At 34.9% G+C, this 20,787-nt stretch overlaps 1 protein-coding gene across 7 annotated transcripts in view; it reads right to left on the bottom strand.

Annotated features, from left to right (window-relative positions):
- The window catches only part of LOC123532684 (uncharacterized), a 167,823-nt gene that overhangs the window by 113,894 nt on the left and 33,142 nt on the right, over positions 1–20,787 (bottom strand). The window lies entirely within an intron of this gene.

Here is a 20,787-nt window from a genome sequence, read left to right as displayed (position 1 = left end):
TCTGCAAAATTATACGAGTCATTGCATGGTGCACATTAGTGTAACATATAATTGTGTCAGAACAAGTATGTATGTACATGTATTTTTTTCTTTTACATATACAGATGCCTTTACTTTGACCTGTAATGTTACCATAAGTAAATTCAATTTCAGTATTAAAGAGTGGAATATAAGGATAAATTACGTTCGATCTCTTATATTCGAAAAGTACCCAATTGGTTTCAGTAAGACCTACAGGCTCGCGATAGCAGAGTAGAATCCTAACGGAAATAATCTTAGCAATGTAGCTTAGATTTGTCATATTTAGTCCAGTACTGGTTTTATTTTGCACATCCTCCGTCTGCTCCTATAACTTTGCCGTGCGTGGATGGTTAAAAATGAATTGTTAAAATTATCTACCAAAGCAAGACAATGTGCCGTGACTAAAACTCTAGCTCTAACGTCAAGATCGCACATAGAGATCAAAGATTTTACAATACTTTTGTCCGGTATGCATAGACTGATACTCGAATAACTTTACATAATCAGCCACAATAATATTATTACAACTTTATGTTTGATGTGAACTTTAGATTCTAATCTCACAGGATTATTTTTTGTTTTGTTTTTATACTTCTGGTAAGAATGAATTGTAGCTACCATTCTCAATTTTTAAAGTAATCAGTCGCCCAAAATTATATGTAACAGTGTCTATGTTAATTTCCCTGTTGCATATTATAATTGTTTGTACGTGTATTAAAACTAAGAACAAATATATAAATATATTAAAATATCTCGCTTAGTACGGATCCATACCATAGACATGGCAAAATACTTACGTGTGTGCATGTTTTCCAGTAAAGTTTACAAATGTTGTCCCCTAACCAGTTGAGGATTTTGTATTGTCCTGTAATAGTCCCTTTACTTGCACACCATATTTAAGAAAAAAAATAAAAGTTTCCAGCATCAGAGTTTATAAAGATGTACGATATGAATAATATTGTCTAATATTTAAACAAAAATCAAGAAAAGAACTTGTTATAGAAGAAGTGGAGCAAACAGTAATCGCATAAATTAACAAAATATGTACCAATACAATTCAATTTCAATTCAAAGTTTGTTGGCATAAATATCGGCAAAACTTTGCCTTTGGCCATTTACATAATATATACACGGAATAAAGCAAAGGCAGTATACATACAAAACATACAAACAACAAGATAATATAGACAACGAAACATACAATTGAGAAATCATGATAAACATGCAGATCCATGAAATATTAAATATTTATCAAATATGATTACGAAACAGTTAAATATTTCAGAGTATTTTCACGCAGAGTAGTTGCGTCCCTAACAAAGTTTGCAAGTTTGTTTATTAGTTTGATTTTACAAGAAGATAACAGAGCGACAAATTTACCTAAAGACGGCCATGAAATATTTCCGAAATGTTTCCTACGTAATTCAATATATTTAGGACAGCACAGTAAGAAATGTTATTCAGACCCAATGCAGTTAAGATTACACATTTTACAAAGACGATTATTTCTATCAATACCGTTATATCTACCAAATTCAATTTCGAGGGAATGTGCGCTCAATCTTAGTCGGGTTAAATACACTCTAGATAACTCATTTAACACTTTGTCTAAGTATGGATCATACATAAATTCCTTTTTTAACTTACAGAAGTAGATAAGTTTAGACATACTATGTACAGATGCACTCCAATCCTGTATATACTGGTCACGAATGCGTCTCTTAAAAGTCTGAAAGTAACTTCAAATTTATCGCTATCCTCCTATGAGTCTAAAAACAGCTACTCCTTGCTATCCGAGACCGACCCAGGTACTGAGCACCATCCTACCCAAAGTCCTCGTCAAATTAAAAATAACCATTTTTCTGGCCTCAAGACCCTCATCGTCAATTTTCAATCCATCGTAAACAAAAAATTCGAGCTGCACTCCCTACTTCAAACTGAAAATCCGGACATTATTTTTGGTACAGAATCCTGGTTAATATCAAATCATGAAGATAATGAAATATTTCCCCCTTCCCTAGGTTACACCCCATACAGATTAGACAGGAAAACAAGCCAAGCGGGCGGGGGCGTATTCATTTTGGTCGAAAACAACATAGTGGTCTCTGAAATGAAGGAGTTACAAACGGATTGTGAACTCATATGGTTAAAACTGGAATTAGTAGGTTCTAAGCCCCTTTACGTTGCATCTTACTACAGACCACATGAACAGGATGAGGACAGTTTAACAGAATTTCGAAAATCTTTAGACAAGGTCACTAAACTCAAAGGCAAAATTTGCATTGCCGGAGACTTCAATTTCCCAAAACTGCCTGGGACCCCTGCTCTCACAGTAGAATTTATGAAGAATTTCTCTCTGTCATAAATGATTTCTCCCTCCAACAAATGGTTAGTCTTCCTACAAGGTTAAACAACACTTTAGACCTCTTCCTCATCTCAAACCCAACTCTGGTCAAGCATGTAAACACTATGGCGGGAATTTCTGATCATGATATAGTACAAGTGCACTCAGATGTTAAGCCAGGGTTCAATAAAATGATACCCCGCCTAGTTCACTTATATAAAAAAGCAGACTGGTCAAAATTTCAGCAGTTCATAAAGTCTAAATCCCCTTCCCCGTTTAAAGGTTACAACACACGGTCAGTTGAAGACCTATGGTCAGAATTCAAAGAGGTACTATCTGAAGGTATGAATCTATTCATTCCAACCAAGAGAATAGGCTCAAGACCCCAACTACCATGGATTACCCAAAGCATTAAACGTCAGATTAGAAAACGAAATAAGATGTTCCAAAAGGTCAAAAATAACACTAATCCAAAGGTCAAACAACATTACATAAATTTTAAAAATCTTGTTAGGAAAAATATCAAACAAGCTCATGACAGCTACATAGATTATGTCCTTGAATGTCAAGATGATCCGGATAACCCCCAAACAGGTCAAAACTTCTCTCGCAAGAAACTTTTCTCCCTTGCCAAAAATGCTAAGCAAGATTCCCAAGGCATTTCCCCTCTTCTAGAAAAAGGTCGACTTCATACGGGTGACAAAAAGAAGGCCAGTATCCTCAATCGTCAATTCCAATCTGTATTCACCCCAATGTCACCTCTCAAATTAGGCCAACTCTGTAAAATGAAAGTGCACTCTCTACTCTCTATACCAACTGATTACCAGCTAAAATATCCCCTAATGCCAAAGGTCACTATCGGCATAAATGGTGTTCAGAAACTCCTCTCGTCCCTTAAAATAGACAAAGCATGTGGTCCCGATGGTCTAAAGCCGATTCTTCTTAAAAATCTTAGTGAACAAATCTCACCACTAGTCACTAAGCTCTTTCAAAGGTCCCTTGACACGGGCACTATCCCAGCTGACTGGTCCAAGGCCAATGTCACTCCTCTGTTTAAGAAGGGCGACAAAAGCAATCCTGCAAATTACCGGCCTTTTTCCCTAACTTGTATTCTTTGTAAGTTACTGGAACACATCATAGCCTCTAATATTACCAAGCATTTCCAGGTTAACAATATCCTCTATTACCTACAGCATGGGTTCAGAGAGAAAAGGTCATGCGAAACTCAGTTACTCGAACTTGTAGAAGATCTATCTCGTAACTTAATTCAAGGCCACCAGACGGACTTAATCCTTCTGGACTTCTCTAAAGCATTCGACAAGGTTAACCATCTGAAACTTCTGTACAAACTTCATCAACATGGTGTTCAGGGCACCACGTTGCACTGGGTCAAGTCTTTCTTGATTGGCAGGCGCTAATCCGTCCTTGTGAATGGTGAAGTTCCAGTAACATCCGGAGTCCCACAGGGTTCCGTCCTAGGCCCCCTTCCATTCTTACTCTACATAAATGACCTGCCTGAAAATCGGATTTCACAGGTCCGTTTATTCGCCGATGATACTGCTGTCTATTTAACTGTAAATAGTCCTGCCCAAGAAAACATCCTCCATCAAGACTTGAATAGGTGACAGTTATGGGAAAGTAAATGGGACATGGAGTTTAACCCCTCAAAATGCACAGTTATGAACATAACAAGGTCAAAAAACCCTTTCAAATCAAAGTATACATTCCATGGCCAAGTCTTGGAAACAGTTCCTGATGCAAAGTATCTCGGGGTTACTATATCCTCAGATCGTAACTGGAATAACACATCAATTTAGTCACGTCCAAACCCGAACACTTAACTTCACTAAGCGAAATATTCCATGCAAAACCCCAAAAGTTCGAGAAGTAGCTTATTAAGCCCTAGTCAGGCCACAGCTGGAATATGCTAGCTGCGTCTGGAACCCTTATACCCAACATAACATCCACCAGATCGAAATGATTCAGCGGAGGGCAGCGCGATGGGTTAATCATGACTACTCCCCTTACAGCAGTGTCACAAACATGTTAAGTCAGCTGAGATGGCGTACCCTTGAAAATAGGAGATCTGATTCACGCCTCCTTATGTTCTAATAGTGAATGGTTTGGTTGCTGTACCACTTCCTCCCTATGTCAGCCCTCCATTCCGTCTAACAAGACATATGCATCCCCACTCTTATACCCAGATCCTCACTCCCTGTAATTACTATAAGTACACTTTTTTTCCAGCCACCATAGTGCTTTGGAATTCCCTTCCAGTACAACTTGTGCAAGCCTCCACCCTGAACCAGTTTAAGCAGGGTGTGACCAAACTTGCACACAATGCTGAACATGATAGACCTGTTTTTAAACTGCTTTTATCTGTAAATCCTTTTTGTTTTTAACACTATCAACTGTATTCATGCTTGCAGTACACATCGTGTATTACCTTTACTCTCCTGTCCATTCTACTTTTAAATTTCTTGTACAGGCGCGCAGCTGCACGTAATCTCGTAAAGAGGAGCGATGCAGTATAAATAGATAGATAGATAACTATGCTCAATATTATAGTTTTCCTTAACGTACCTAAAACCGAGATGATCAATAATGGAATGGATTTTTCGAGCACAGCAGTTACCCGTAATAGTATAGCATTGGTCTCTATAAATATCATAAAGCGGAGATTCCCTACTTTTCATTAGTTTTGTCCAAAACTTTATCGAGCGCTCTTTTGCAAATATTGACAATGCAAATCTGCCTAGCTCACCGTACACCGCGTTATTTGGCGTGTATTGCCTAACTCCAAGTATACGCTTACAAAACGTAATATGAATTTTATCAATGTCTTTAAAATTATATGCACCCCACACTTCTGCGCCATACAATACGATCGGTGCAACCATTGAATCAAAGAGAGATAACTTAGTTTTTATATCAAACTTGACTTTGTAAAACAATGACAAAAGATTATAGTATGCCTTAAGCGCTTGATCAGATAATACTTTTAGAGCTTGCGACAAATTTCCCATATATGTAAAATTCACACCCAGATATGTAAAACTATCCACGATCTCTAAAGTTTAACCATTGTCACGATTTTGTCGTTTTTTTTCAAAAACACATACATGTACTTTAGTTTTCTTAACATTTATTTTTAACCCCTCATTTTAAAGAATATTCATAAATACTGTTTGTCTGCGCTTGTAAACTAGCTGGGTCGGTTGTGAATAAAACAATGTCATCAGCAAAAAGAATGAGATATCTGGATAGCAAGGTAATATCATTATCCGTAAGTGAGTCGAAATCAATAGATGAACTTATGTCACTAACAAAAAGTATAAAAAGTAAGGGAGATAATTGTTCTCCTTGTTTTAAACCAAGTGTAACATAAAAAAAACTCAGACATATTCATTGTAGAGGACATTTTTACACAAGATTTCACACTATAATAAATGGACTTGACCATAGTTACCATTTTTGAACTAACACCTGACTGCAACAATTTTATCCATAAAGCGTCTCTTATAACGGTATCAAAGGCTCGCTGATAGTCGATAAAGACACACCATAGCTTCTTATTTTTCGAAAGTACTTTCTGAATAATTGAATGTAACATAAAAATAGCATCTGCGGTTGAGCACTTATCCCGAAACCCAAATTGCGAGTCATTAAATACACTGTTATATTCACACCACTTATTAATTCTGTTTCTCGATGTTAGTGAAAAGATTTTTGCTTAAGTAATACCTCTATAGTTGGAAGGATCCTTACTATCCCCCTTTTTATAAATAGGAACAATAATCCTTTTTGACTACGACTCTGGACATATACCGGTATTATATATATATAGTTGTATATACTACACAAATACGGACTAATGAAGTTATTTGATTCAATGAAAAAATCCGCTACGATATTATCATGGCCGCAGTTTTTATTACGCTTTAAGTATAGTTTTCTGAATTTCGTTAACCGTGAATGGAACATCAAGCTCGTCAGTATTTACAGTTACATCACGGGCGCTACTATTAAACTGATAAGGGCCGAACTGGCAATGCGGTGTATTAGAAATGTCACGAAAATGTCGAGCAAAGTCTTCCATACTTACATCACTGTTAACAGATGATTTACGTTTGAACTTATTAATATATTTTCAAAATGTCCGTGGCGATGACTTGCTTAATAAAGATAATTTAGTCTTTTCTTTGTTAAAATATGATGCTTTAGCGCGCCTTTTAGCTTTAGCAGAAGCTGGGCGACATTTCAAAAACTGAAGTTTATTAACCTCCGAGTCGTTTGAATTAAAAGCACGCTTAGCTCGCAAAAAGATTGACTTCGATAAACGATAGTTATAATTGAACCATACAGATTTACTCGCTTTTGGTACATTTTTATTGGAGCAGCTTTTCCCAAAATGATCAAAAGAAATTGAACATACAACGTTCGAAAAAGCATCAACACACTATTTAATATCGATTTCACCGACAGTTAATTTAGAAGTTACACCATCAAATAAATCCGTTTTGCTATAGACACTCGTTAAAAATTCTTCGGATTTCGCAGGATCCCATGCAATTTTATCAAATGTTACATAACGATTGTCACACAAACAATTTATATCGCACGACAGCGAAAATAACACAGGGCAGGGATCCGAAAACTCCAGTATATCTGATACACACATGTTATGTATATATTTAAAATTGCCATAGCTAGTAATCAAATAGTCAACGGTACTTTGAACAGACCGGTTTCTAAATACGGAATGAAAAGTACATAGACCTTGCTCTAATCGCCCGGTGGCAATAAGTATACCATTCTTTACAAAGAGTTAACAGTTTAGAGCCGTAATAGTTGCTTGTCATGATTCACGTGCACAGGTAAATCGGTTATTTGTGAATTAGGCAAAATATCAATGTAGCGGTCAAAATGTGTGTCATTGACATAGTCGGGCTGCTGGCTCGTGCGTGAATTTAAATCCCCCGTGACATAAATAATGCCAAGGTCACTGTATTTGCGAATGTCATTTGATAAATGTTCGAAAAAATCAAACTCAAATAATGAGGAATTTACATTGGAATATACAGTACTATTTTCAGGAGGAATATAACATAGGCAAATATAAATATCGTCAGTAGAACAGGTAAATTTTTTCTTTAGTTTAAACCAGATAATTCCATTTTCAAGAAACAATGCATTGCGAAAATGTTCACGATAATAAACAATAACACCACCACTGTCACGTTTGGCTTTACGGTTAAGGTTCATGTAAAGTGTTTGGAGATCACCCCTCAGGTGAATTTTGAATTTGGAAATTTATTCTTCAAAGACCGTAACTATTTATTATAAATACACAGAATTGTTCAGAGGAAGTAGGGAATACATTATACAAAGGTAAGCTTCTTTGAGAATAAGTATTTTGTCAAAAATTACATGTACTTCGATCGTCACAGTTCTATTTTGTAGAAAATATCAAACTTCTTTTTCAAAAGTATTTTTTCTTTAAATATGTTTTGTTTATGTCTCTAACATATTTATCTAGGTACTCCCAGTATTGAAATACTGTTAATTTACATATTTTCTGAAATATAGGAGTATTTTGTCATTTTGACAGCTCTACTTTCACTTTCGTTTTGCAATTTTTGCAACTTGTTGAAATGTAGATGTATTGTAGCAATTTTAACACTGGGAGTACCTGGAGAAATATGTTAGGCACACAATAAGTATAGACCTAATGTCAAAATATTTTTGAAAAAGAAGTTTGATATTTTTTACAAAACAGAATGTGGGCAAGCAAAGTACATGTGATATAAGAGAAATATCATTGTACCGAACAAAACAACCTCTCTTGAATGACACTTCTACTCTTTCTGAACAGTTTGGTATACAGTGTATGAAAAACAAAGGGCTATGAGGTCTTAAAACATGAAACGAAGATTCACCCGAGGGGCAGTCTCAAACACTTTACATGAACCTTAACTTTGGGTCGAGCACAAGCAAAAGTCATATCCTTCAATTTTGACAGGTCGGATCACACGAGGCGTGCAAGCGCCGAGTTTGATCCGACTTTTCAAAATCCACGAGAGCCGAATACAAAATCCCAGATTTAGCTACGGTTATAATGACCTTTTTATTATATACCGCCGTCTTTTTGTTTGTTATTTTGTTATCGAACGAAATCTTTAATGTTTTAACAGTTTATTGATGTTGAAACAGAACTGAGTGAAGTTTTTGTGCGTGCTACTTACAGAACTGAGTCAGCTCATGCATATTTGATGAAAAAGTCCAGCCACATACAAATACATACAATATATTTTTTCTGCCTGTTCGTATTTACTTGTAAAATACAAGCCGTATTTTACAGAATTTATATGGGTATATAATAAAATATTGTATTTAAAAGGAAATCATAAAAAAATTTGTTACGGAATATGTGAAGCAAGTAGTACTTAACCTCTCCAAGTCTGAGACTCTGTTACTTTAAATAGCAATAATAAGACGAAAATACTAAAAGCTATTCCAAAAACATTCGAAAACATGTTGTCGCACGTTGAGTCTTTTCTCATTCTGATACATATTAAAATATTATTCTGTTTATACATCTATATAAATAACAGGAAGTTTTAAAAGCTTCAAGCATGACAGACCTGCCCCAACTGGGGGAATTCTATGTACTTCGTGCGGCATATGATATTTTAAAAGAGAAGGTATTCAAATTATTCTATCACAGAGACTCATACAGTTGGTAAATGGGCACATATTTTAGAGTTTCCTTGTGTCTCGAATAAGTGAGTGGAGCTCATATTTTAACATTTCGATGCCTCCAGCCGCAAAGTGGTTTTACTCATCTAGTTATGATATACAGTTTATAGTTGGAAACCGTTCATATTTCTTTATATACCAGTGGCCGTATTCATAAAGCATCTTAAGTTTTGACTTAAGTTTATGATTTTACTTAAGTTTGTGGTGATTTCAGCATAAGTCTAAGTAAAAACTTAAGTCCTATTAATAAATCAGCTTAAACTTAAGATACGTAAGAAATGACTTAAGTCAGAAAACAAAATGGCGTCGTGAGTACGATTAAAGTGTTGTTTTTCAGATAAAAGCACTTTAAACATAATAGTGCATGTTGTATCTGTCTGAAACTAATGTTGTTTTTTTAATGTTTTCGTCCACAATAAAAGCCAAGAATTACTTATTAAGTTGTTTTATGAATAACAAATATACTTAAGTAAAATAAATTTCTTACCTAAGTAATACTTAAGTAAATAATCAATTTCTTATACTTATACTTAAGATGCCCCAGGAGTTATTGTAGTAGCTAATACACATGGAATAATTGACCAGACGCCAAACGACATTTCTGTGAACAGACAATAAAATCGACAAGCCAGCTATCGTTCAAACACCGATATCATTTTAAACCACCGCACACCTTCTATATCTCTCACTAAGAGTGAAACAAAATACTGAAACAGTATGACCTAACCTTGACCATTTTCATTATTGGAGTTAACCGGATTACATGTTAGGTATTTCCTTGTCATTCCATATTTCATTGAACTTTGATATTTTAATAATTTCCAGTTAAACCTGGTTGCCCTTTTGTGAATTAACGGCGTGTGAAAATTGAGTGCCTGAACGTTACATGATATGAATACTACAAGAAGCGCGATTTATTCCCTAGATACAGTGTGTATATCTTGTTAGACAAAAGATATCAAACTTCCCTTAAAACACTATGGAACGTGTAAACAGGACAGAAATCTATGCAAAACCACTATATTTGTCTTTGTGTTTTAGCCATGATCATACAAAGTTATTCAAATGTCGGTTACTGGCAAAAAAAAAGTTTCTTGTTTAACGTGGGTAGTCAGCGAAAGTCCCCACCTGAAGTGAATGGGACAATTTATTTCCAGCCAAGCCCACTGTACGCGTCATATTTACATCCCCAGCATCAAGGCCGATACTGCTGGAAAGGTACCAATTCAAGGAAATCACCCAGCACTGTACACTAGTCGGGATATCAGCCGCGACCGGGAATCGAACCAGGCGTAACTAACATTACTGTTTAACTGAAAAAGGAAACTGGAAGATGTAATAGTTCGGATACAAATTACAGAACGTGTAGATTATGTTCACTGAACATAGTTGAATTAGCTCGGCTTGTAAATCCCAAAATATGGCCGAACGTTGCAAACTTTAGTAGAGGCTTAAGATAATATATTTCTTAAAGAACAATACCAGAAGATAATTTCTGGATATGGAACACTCGAATCAGTCAACCATGAAAGCCGAGGAAAACTGTTTTATAACGTCATCATTAGGACATTTGAAATCGTAAAAGTAATGATCATGTTCAGCAACGTATAAAATTTTATCACCCTTTTCTAAATTTCTAATAATCTGGTGACAAAACAATTGGGCTACGTAGAGCTTCTCAAAGTTACATTATTTTAAGAAATGTTAAAGAAAGGTTTCTTTGTGAATAGTTTGTATGAAAATGGATAAGTTATTTCAAACGACGTATCACAAATCGTAAACTTTACATTCTGTTTTCAAACAAAGACAAACATTTAATAAAATGGTCTCATAAAAAAGAGGAGGCATGTGCTTATAATTAAATTATAAATCGATTTAGAATTCATCCGACTGTAAATGCCTTATCGGTTCATTTTAAACTTGTCCACGCATACAGGAGAGATGCCTCATTCTTTGCACATTCTAAATGTTGTATATTTCTTTCTTGTGGATACTAACCAAAGTTCGTGTTTATGTAATACTCAATACATACGTAGATCTTACTTCGAATTAAATACTTCTCTATACTTTTGCAGCGATATGTTAGTTGATATAACATAATGAAAAAACAAAGTATAGTGGTTAGTTCCACGACTATTTTCCAACAGAGCTAGGTCTAAGGGATGGCATATGAAAATATTAAGAAAAGCAGAGCCTTTCTAATTTTTAAACAAATCAAGGAAAGGTAGATAAAAATGTAAAGAAAACATATTCTCTTAAAGAATACTTTTAGGGATATTTCAGAGAAATTTTATTTGTACCGCGATGTTGCATACAGCTGTAAACTGTATGACAACATGCACTTACAAAAAAAAGAACTACAGAAATCGGTATATGATCTTCTTCGAAAAGTAAGTTGTGATATTTGTGACCGGATCCGCGATGACCACCTGGGACATTCCACAGAGCATGGCCGTCTTCGAGAAGAAACAAGACAGGAAATTAAAAAAAAAAATGAACAATGACGAGATGTTGATTTGGACATTCACGAGAAAATAGAAAAAAAGAAAGAGGTACTTCTATGTAAACACAGGAAGAAGTTGGAATTTCACAAACGGTCAACCCACGAACAAGATGGCGCTATCATTATTGATGATGTAAACGATTCATCATCTGCCACCAAGGTTGTCAACATAGCTTTAAAGAGTCCACCAAACAAAACAAAGGGGGTAAACCGAAAACGCCAAAACCGCCCACTCCACGCAATCACCGGAAACACCCGTCTAAACAGCAACCGGAGAAGAGAACAACCGGAAGTGATAGTAATGGTAAATGTCGACAGTCCGTACAACATTGTTTGGACAAAGAAACAGAAAACATGAAGCAAAAAAAAAACGTGACAGCCCCGGGCAGAAGGGAAACCTACACAGATGTCACGAGAAACGGGGCAAAAAAACGTTGGCGGACGTTTCCGGTCTCCAGAAAACTCTGGAGATGCTGACAAAAGTTGTAGCGGACCTACTGACAGTCACAGCACCGGAAGTGGACGACGCCAGAGGAGATTCATCAGAGTCGCAGACAATAAGACCTGGAGGAAAACAAAAATGAGGCTACGGAAAATACAGAGCGGGAAGAAGACGGTTTAGAGCCTTTCTTTCATACAGCTAAGTGACGATGACTATATTCTTTTTGGGAAGGGTTTAAAATTTTGCCCAAAAACTAAATCTCATGATAAGGTAAAACTTGCAGAGGACATCTTTAAGTTTACACGTAGACTAAAAGAGTATTTTCATAGCCAGACTTATACGGAGTTTGATGATAGTGAACTAAACGATATTGACGATTAACGCGATTTTCCATTTTTCAAATAAAAAAGAATCGTCATTTACCCCACCCGCTGGACGAGATGTGTATCTAGATTTCTATATAAATGCGATAACAGAAGAAATCTTGCTGTCCGAGAATAACCGGAAACTGTACAGTAATATAACAAAAGCAAGATAAAACTATTGTGATTAAAAAAGCAGATAAATCAAATACAATTGTAATTATGAACACTGAAGCTTATAAAAACGAGGTATTGCGACAATTAGATAATGATAAATATTACGAAAAATGCACAAACGATCCTACAGACGTGATAAAACGTAATATATCGCAATGTGTTGCAGACATTGGAACTACAGACGAGTTTGACACTTTTCCAGCAAACATTCGTAGACCCATTGTTTCAGCGTTTAGTTCTCCAACTGAGAATATTTCCAAATATATTGACTATATATTAAAGCCATACATGATCGGGTTGCCTTCATATGTTAAGGACACGACAGATTTCATAAATAAAGTGAAGGATATTAAACTAGAAACTAAATCATATTTAGTAACGCTAGACGTAACATCACTTTATAAAAACATCCCTCATAATGACGGTATAAACGCCTGTAGATCATTTTACAACAACAATGTATACATGACAGAAATTTATCAACTGACGAAATCACCCATCTTATAAGACTTGTACTTGAAAATGACTACTTCAAATTCTGTGAAGAGTTTTATTTACAAAAGATGGGTACGGCAATGGGTAGTTCCATGGCACCAGCATATGCATCATTGTTCATGGGAAAACCTGAACAGGATTTTCTTCGCTCAAGGGGAGTTAAACCACCTCTGTGGCTACGGTTCCTTGATGACATTTTTATGATTTGGAACCATTCGTTAGAGGAGTTAGAGTCCTTTATTGACGATCTTAACACATTTCATCCAAATATCAAATTTACTACTACAATATCATAAAATACTGTTTCGTTCTTAGATGTACAGGTATCCAAAAATAAATCGCTAGGAACTGACACTGATATTTACGTAAAAGAAACAAATACCCATCAATACCTAGATTACACCTCTTGTCATCCGAAACAATGCAAAGATGGAATCCCATACAGCCAGGCAACGCAGTACAGGAGAATTATTTCTAATGACGAAAAATTCAACTCATCTCTTAATGATTTACGGCACAACTTTATAGATAGAAATGTTCCGGAACCTGTGATAGACAGTGCATTCAATAAGTTAATAACATGTAAAAGATGCAATATGCAATATGTTGGGCAGACTATGCAGTGGGTTTCACGGCGTATGAGTAGCCATAAATTTGACATATCTAACTTTACTGATCCTGCATATTCAACGTTGGTTGCTGGTCATTTTAATCAATAAGGTTAATATTCGAAAAGGTGTTAGTGTGTGTGGGGGAGTGGGGGTGGGGGGGTGAGGGGCGGGTAACTCATCCGAATATACTTTTTGACTTAACAATTAATCAAGGCCTTAGAGTTGTTTATCGTCTTATTTACCATTGTTCAGAGTTCAGATGCGTAGGAATTGAACCACGAGGGCGTTAGCCCGATTAAATACTGAAGCATCTGAACGATGAACCGTGGTAAATAAGACGATAAATCACAAGACGGCCTTGGTTGTTTCATTCTGACATGCTCATTGACATATCTTAATAAACATTAAACTGGACTTCATTTACCTGAGGAGTAATGTATCGGACGTCATACAGCAATATGACGTTGTTTATCGCAGAATATACAGAGCTTTATTTCCTTCTTTGTGTAACTGGAAATCAAATCGAGCCATGTTAGAATAATGAATAAAATTTGCGTATGTTTTAAACGATTTAATATCACAACGCTAGGATGTACGATTTTTTTACAGACGTCGCGTCGTCATTCTTAAGATTACACTGGACATTAGTCATAAGACACTTTCATGATGATGCATGCTAGTGTGTCTGCTGTTCCAATAATTGCCGTAAGTTGAAATGTTTATCGTTAAAAAAAACGTAAAAGTATGCACAACTGAATCAGTGTAAACAATGTTAAGGAAAGACCAAACAATAATGTATTTATATGATATAAATAGCGGTTTAGCCGTTTCGATTTTGGTATGTAATACATGGGTGCGTTCGAAATACTAAACACATCAAACACGTAAAAATAGACTCAAATGAACAGTACTAAGTCGCGATTTATTTCTTAAGTTAACTGTGTTTATTTGACAAATGAATATTTATAGATTGAATGAAAATTGACATTAGAACATGATTTAGTCACATAAAGCATGAAAAAGTCTTACAGAGTAATTATTGACCTATCATCTCAAATGTCTATGACCATAGTGTAAATAAAAATCAGCTCAGAAAAAAAAACATATTCGGTCACAATCTGTGTTGACTTATAATTTGATTTTTATCTGAATATAAGTCTTGTATTACGTTAGTTTGCAAAAAGATACAGATTCCAATGTATTAAGGACAAAAATGTCCTTGCGGAATGATACACACATCATGACGTTACAAAGAGTTAAACAGTTAGATTTATAGATACATTTCACTTGAAATATTACACGCATGTCTTTATATAAATCACGTTGTTAAAAATATCGCATTTTAGTAAGATACTAGTATATTAAAAAGTTTTGGTTCAATTCCTGCGCATCTGAGCTCTGAACCGTGATAACCCAGGTGAAAAAAACACTCGAAGGCCTTACTTATTTTTATTCTTACATGGTCATTGAAATGTTTTGATAAAGGTTTGCTGACCTTCATTTATACCGGACGTTATGCAACCATTTGACGTCATAATGGATTTTATAATGCTCTCATATCAGTCCGCGCGTCAATCGTTGTTTATCGCAGATTCTAACACGACCCAATTCATTTTCCTAGCTGACTATTGTGTATTATTATGCAACAATACATTTTCCTGACGTCACAATTATTACGTCAATGTGTTAGACGGCATACAGTCGCGCAGGAAAAGAAACCAACAGGAAACAGGCAATTATTTGATGGATGTCGTCAAGGATGCACTTAAAAGTCCATCGTAATATATCTCATTTAGTGATTTGCTCTTGAATAAAATCAGTTTTTCGTTCTGATGCGTATTAATATATCACTCAAGCTGTGCCCTCGTGATATTATTCCTTATTCTTAAATATACAGAGATTAAAATATCTAAATGGCAACCAAATCCAGCCATGTTAGAATGTGCAATTTATTTAATGGTAAATCGCTCATTTTTTTTCTTTGAGATCGATTTATTAACTGCAACTAGACTAGTAGTAAGACTTTGTGAAAAACGTGTACGATATAATCATGTTTGTATTTTTCTATGAAATATTCCACTCGGTCATTCTTTTTGTGACCACGAACCTTTTAATCTAAATACGCAAGTGCCCGGATACTCGTAACTAACCAATACAATAACACAATAATCACAGCAATGCGACAAATATACACAATCTATTTCCATGCACCGATTACCTCCCTTTTAATTGAATTTTAACTGGTGTTTGTTGTGTTTTGTTGTTGTTTTTTTTTCCAGAAAAATGATATATTCGATCGCGGATAATGTCACAAAATTGTAAATAGTATTGTCTTAAGGGGTTTGTATTGAAAAATGAATATTATATTACACACATTTTACGGTAATTTTGATTTAAAAAAATGAAGGATCGATAGCTGTATATAAATCACATTGCATATTTTTTTTCTGTCGTATATGATTTATTTTTATTATTTCAATATTGCAATCCTATAACGATAAATTATACAACAATTTTGTCAGGTTTCATTAAAAAAAAAACTATTAAAAGCGTTTTTATCAAAATAACGGAAGTCGTTTTGCATGAATAATTTTGAGATCAAACATGCTTTTGTTATTATAAATAGAAAGATATTAACACAAAACACTTAAATCCCAATTATTATACCAGATTTATATAGCGCCCTTTTATCAAAATCCCTTCATGGATGGCAGAGTTATGGACCGGACAAGGGAAAAAAACTGTTGAACTTTGACCCCCAATTGTGACCTTGACCTTTGAGCAAGGGGTTTGGGATATGTGCAAGACACGTCGTCTCATCATGGGGAATATTTGTGCCAAGTGATATTAAAATCCCTTGATGAATGACAGAGTTATAGACCGGACACGAAACAGACCCTGTTCATGCCATGTTAACATTTGACTGTTAAGTGTGACCTTGACCTTTGAGCTAGGGGTCTGAAAGTTGTAACACATCGTCTTATTATGAGCTACATTTGTGCCAAGTGATATTAAAATCCCTTCATGGATGGGAGAGTTATGGACCGGACAGGAAAAAAGCCCTGTTGACCTTTGACCTCTAACTGTGACATTGACCTTTAAGCTAGGGGTCCGAATTTTGCGCAGGACACGTCGTCTCATCATGAGAATCATTTGTGCCAAGTTATATTAAAATCCCTTCATAAATGACAGTGTTATGGACCGGACACGAAATTGCGGACGGACGGACAGAACTGACAGAAGTTTGGTACACACGTATAGTGCATTGTATTATGAGGTTCTTTGACAGTGTTGAGTACAATACTGAATTCAGTTGGACGAGCACGATCCGCTTCGTCCAAATAAGTGTTAATCCAGCTGTGTATGAGTCCAACTGAATAGAATATGGTACTCAAAACTGTTAAATAACTTTTTTATTTCATACCAAAATAAAAACAAAAACAAAACAAAAAAAAACAAATATTTACACAGTCATAAATGTCACTTGAACATATTTTCAAATACTTTACAACAAACAATAGAAGTTCGTATTCTTCTCACAATATGTTTGTTAATGTCAGATGTGTGTTATCATGTTTTAACTCCCAGCGCCAAAATAACATTGAAAATTTTCAGAAAGAAATGCAAAATGTGACAAAAAGAATGCTTCACCTTTCAGTGATTTTTTAATAGACCTACATATGACTAGATAAGTACTAATGTATTTTGTTATGTTATGGCCATGAACAACCTCTGTCAAACTTAACTACATATAAATTAAATAGCATATATTTTTTCTATTTATTGTATTAATATGATTATATATCGATCTCCTTCTCAAAGCTAAAGGCAGCATTCAAATTTAATATTGTAATGCAAACAATTTGCCGCATAATAAACTTCGAAAATCATAATAGTTCAGTCAAACATAACTGTAATTTTATTGTCATAAACTTTATATCTTAATAACATAAGAGCATGATATCAATGTGAAAGCATTGAATTTCACTTTTAAACACGCAGTTTCGAAAGTGCGGATATGATACCAGCATGGAAAATTAGGCTCTAGTTACAACTTGAATACATGGTCTTCTTCTTGCTGTTACTAATGATTAGACTTGCTCCCGTCCCTACGTCTGTCATATTTCTCATATATACGTTTTCTTCATTAACAGTGGAAGTATCTCCAGCAGGTTTTTTCTTTGGATAACATTTTTCCCCTGGATACGAACAATTGTTATTGTTTTACTTACTTATGATATATTTGCAGTGTTTAGAAAGAAAATAACCATGCAGCCAGGGAGCCAGGCTAGATTAAAATGATAATGTTGCTGACCTATTTCATTTTGCTATTGCCACTTGTTATTCTTGTACAAGTGTTAGTATTGATCTCGTGACTTCAGATTTTTTCTTGCAATTTTGTTACGCAGATCAGTCTCATATAATACCAGTTTAAAAAAAAAACAAAAAAAAAAACAAGGAAGTTAAGGATCATATTCAACGGTACTTATTTCAAGTTGCAATATAATATCTTAATTTATTTAATACACCTAAATTATACAGCACAGTTGTGATTGTTAGTTTCTATTGAAAATTTACAATGGCTCTTACGGTATTATTTGGGGAAGTTTGATTTGCATAAACGTTGAATGGGGATTTTTTTTAATTTAGTGATCAATGTATATATCTTTAAAAATTTTCTTCCAATATCTATAAAAATAGCTGAGAATTGAAACACCTTTACTCTGTATTTGTACCCAAGAAGATACCTAAACATATTTGTGTTTCAGGAACTCTTGTAATTTGCAGTAACAGATAGCTCGAGAATCGACCTTTTCGGTAAAGCGACTATAGTGACAGACTTGAGAACTTCCGCCTGAAGCCAACAAGTCGCACAAAGTGGATAAGAACTCATTTCTCTGCTTAAGAAGCGAGCTGTACGATAGACTCTCCCACAATCATGATTGTTACCAGTCTCCATTTTGAAATCAAAAGGCGCCCCTGATTGGATGTTATGCGTGCCAAAGCATATCTAGAGCTATGTATAGTCTTGTTTCAATGATGCATATACCTATACCACAAATAAACTGTCATACAGAATTCAACCGGTCTTAGGTAGTAGTTTAGTTATTAGTAGAAATTAAAACATATCTACTTGAATTATACATTGTCCATACAATGCCTGTTTTGCAGAGAGAACAGTATGGTCTTTAAGTAACATTAAAAACAACAACGGAATATGTGCATCAACAATGACTTATTTTTTTCTTTTTCAAAAATAGCTAAATTAGAACCAGTACATTTGTACCACGGCCGCGAGAGGAAATATTTATACATAGATCTAGATCTCGATAAAATACAGTTCGATTACTAGGTCATACGTGTTTACACGTTTTCAAACCAAATTTTCTCTACTTGCAAAATGACCTTTCTACTTTTTGATTATGTTTTGTTTTAGCTTGAGCTCACGTTTGTCTTATACAAGACAAATTAAAATATGGAACCCTGAGTTAAGGTTACAAAACGCAATCTTTAATGTTAACAAACATGATGTTTACGAAAACGAACTGTAGTATTAAATTTCATTTGCTCAATACAATCTCTATAAGGGTCAGTAGAAATCATTGCCATCTATAGCAGAACGTTGGCAAAGGCATTACAGGTATATGCAGATTTCTGAGCCTTTGTCCAGATTTGTTACTGACGTTGTTTGTCTGAAAAACACTCAGTCGCAGTGTAACAGTCTAGATTTACGGTAACGAGTATTGGATACAGTACACACAAAGAAAACAAATATTTTTCCTATATTTTCCTTATTACTAAAACACTTCATTCAACTGTTTTTCTAGGTGTAACTTATACAGTTTCGCAAATCGGCGAAGTATTTGGAAAACAGTACTGTAAACTGAGCACAGGCGTTTTGTGGGGAAGAAAGCACTCATTTTGCTGTTTTCGGGGCACTTAATCTTATTAATAAGGAACATTTAGGTAAAATGTTACCTAAATCGGGACGTATTCCTCGTGTGTACGGTGTCCAATAGTGACGTGGATTGGCCACCCTGAGCATACTTTCATACATTTTTTTCGACGAACGTTATCAAGGCGCATCTGGAGGACATGACGCCGTTTCTTTGGAGTGAAGAAAAAGGTCAGGAAAAAAGATAAATGGAAGAGTTTTATACACGTGGCGCATAGCAAATGACGTAGATCTGCAATATCAGTTTCAACAATTTAACAAAGAATAATTCTGCTTCCCATGCTATGACGGAAAACATACTTGTGTCAATAACTGTACACTTGCACGGCGGTAGTTTGAATATCTTAGAGTTTCCACTATACAATGAATACGCTATGGAAGAATTATTTTTGATTGGATATGAGTATTTAACACGTGATATCAGATACCACTTCGTAAAAGCATGATTCAATGAAAATTGGCTGTTAGTCATGCTTTCGGGATGTTGTAGATTCAGCGTGACATAGACGTGACAATTCAATAATATATAATATATACCATACATTATAGCGCATAATGCCATATATAGTTCAGCTGTCGTTTTAAATCTGGAATGGTTCTTCCCATTACCAACTTTTAGTAACATCGATCTGTTGGAAAATCGATAATTTTGCCTATATAAACAAAGAAGGAAAAAAATACTTAAACTTAAATAGAAAAAGTTCTATTTGGAAATCAAAAATTCGATACCCCACAAATTAAAGTTTAATTTATTCCGGATATTATGAATATTTTTAAAAAAATATATTTTAATATTTGGTTGGTCCTTTTTGACTTTAAATAGACCCACCTCAGTTCATATAGACTCTGTAGGAAACGGGTAAAAAGAAGCTGACTTTTTCAAATATAACAGATAAAATGAGATATTTCCCGCAAAAAATAAAAAATTCGATACCCCTAAAAATGTAGAAAAATTATTCAGTTTTCGTTATGTGTAATTTACTTTAAATTTTATAATGGTTTGTTTGGTCCTTTTTGCATTTTAGTGTGTACAGTGAGCATTTCTTAAAATATTCCGGCTTTTTCCGCCGTCATCCGTAAGTACTCGGAAGCTGTTACGGAAAATATTGTCGTCTGC

Source organism: Mercenaria mercenaria, chromosome 11 (genome assembly GCF_021730395.1).
Source record: "Mercenaria mercenaria strain notata chromosome 11, MADL_Memer_1, whole genome shotgun sequence".
Lineage (NCBI taxonomy): Eukaryota > Metazoa > Mollusca > Bivalvia > Venerida > Veneridae > Mercenaria > Mercenaria mercenaria.
The sequence above is the reverse complement of the archived record's forward strand: the minus strand, read 5'-3'. Positions and strand labels throughout refer to the sequence as shown.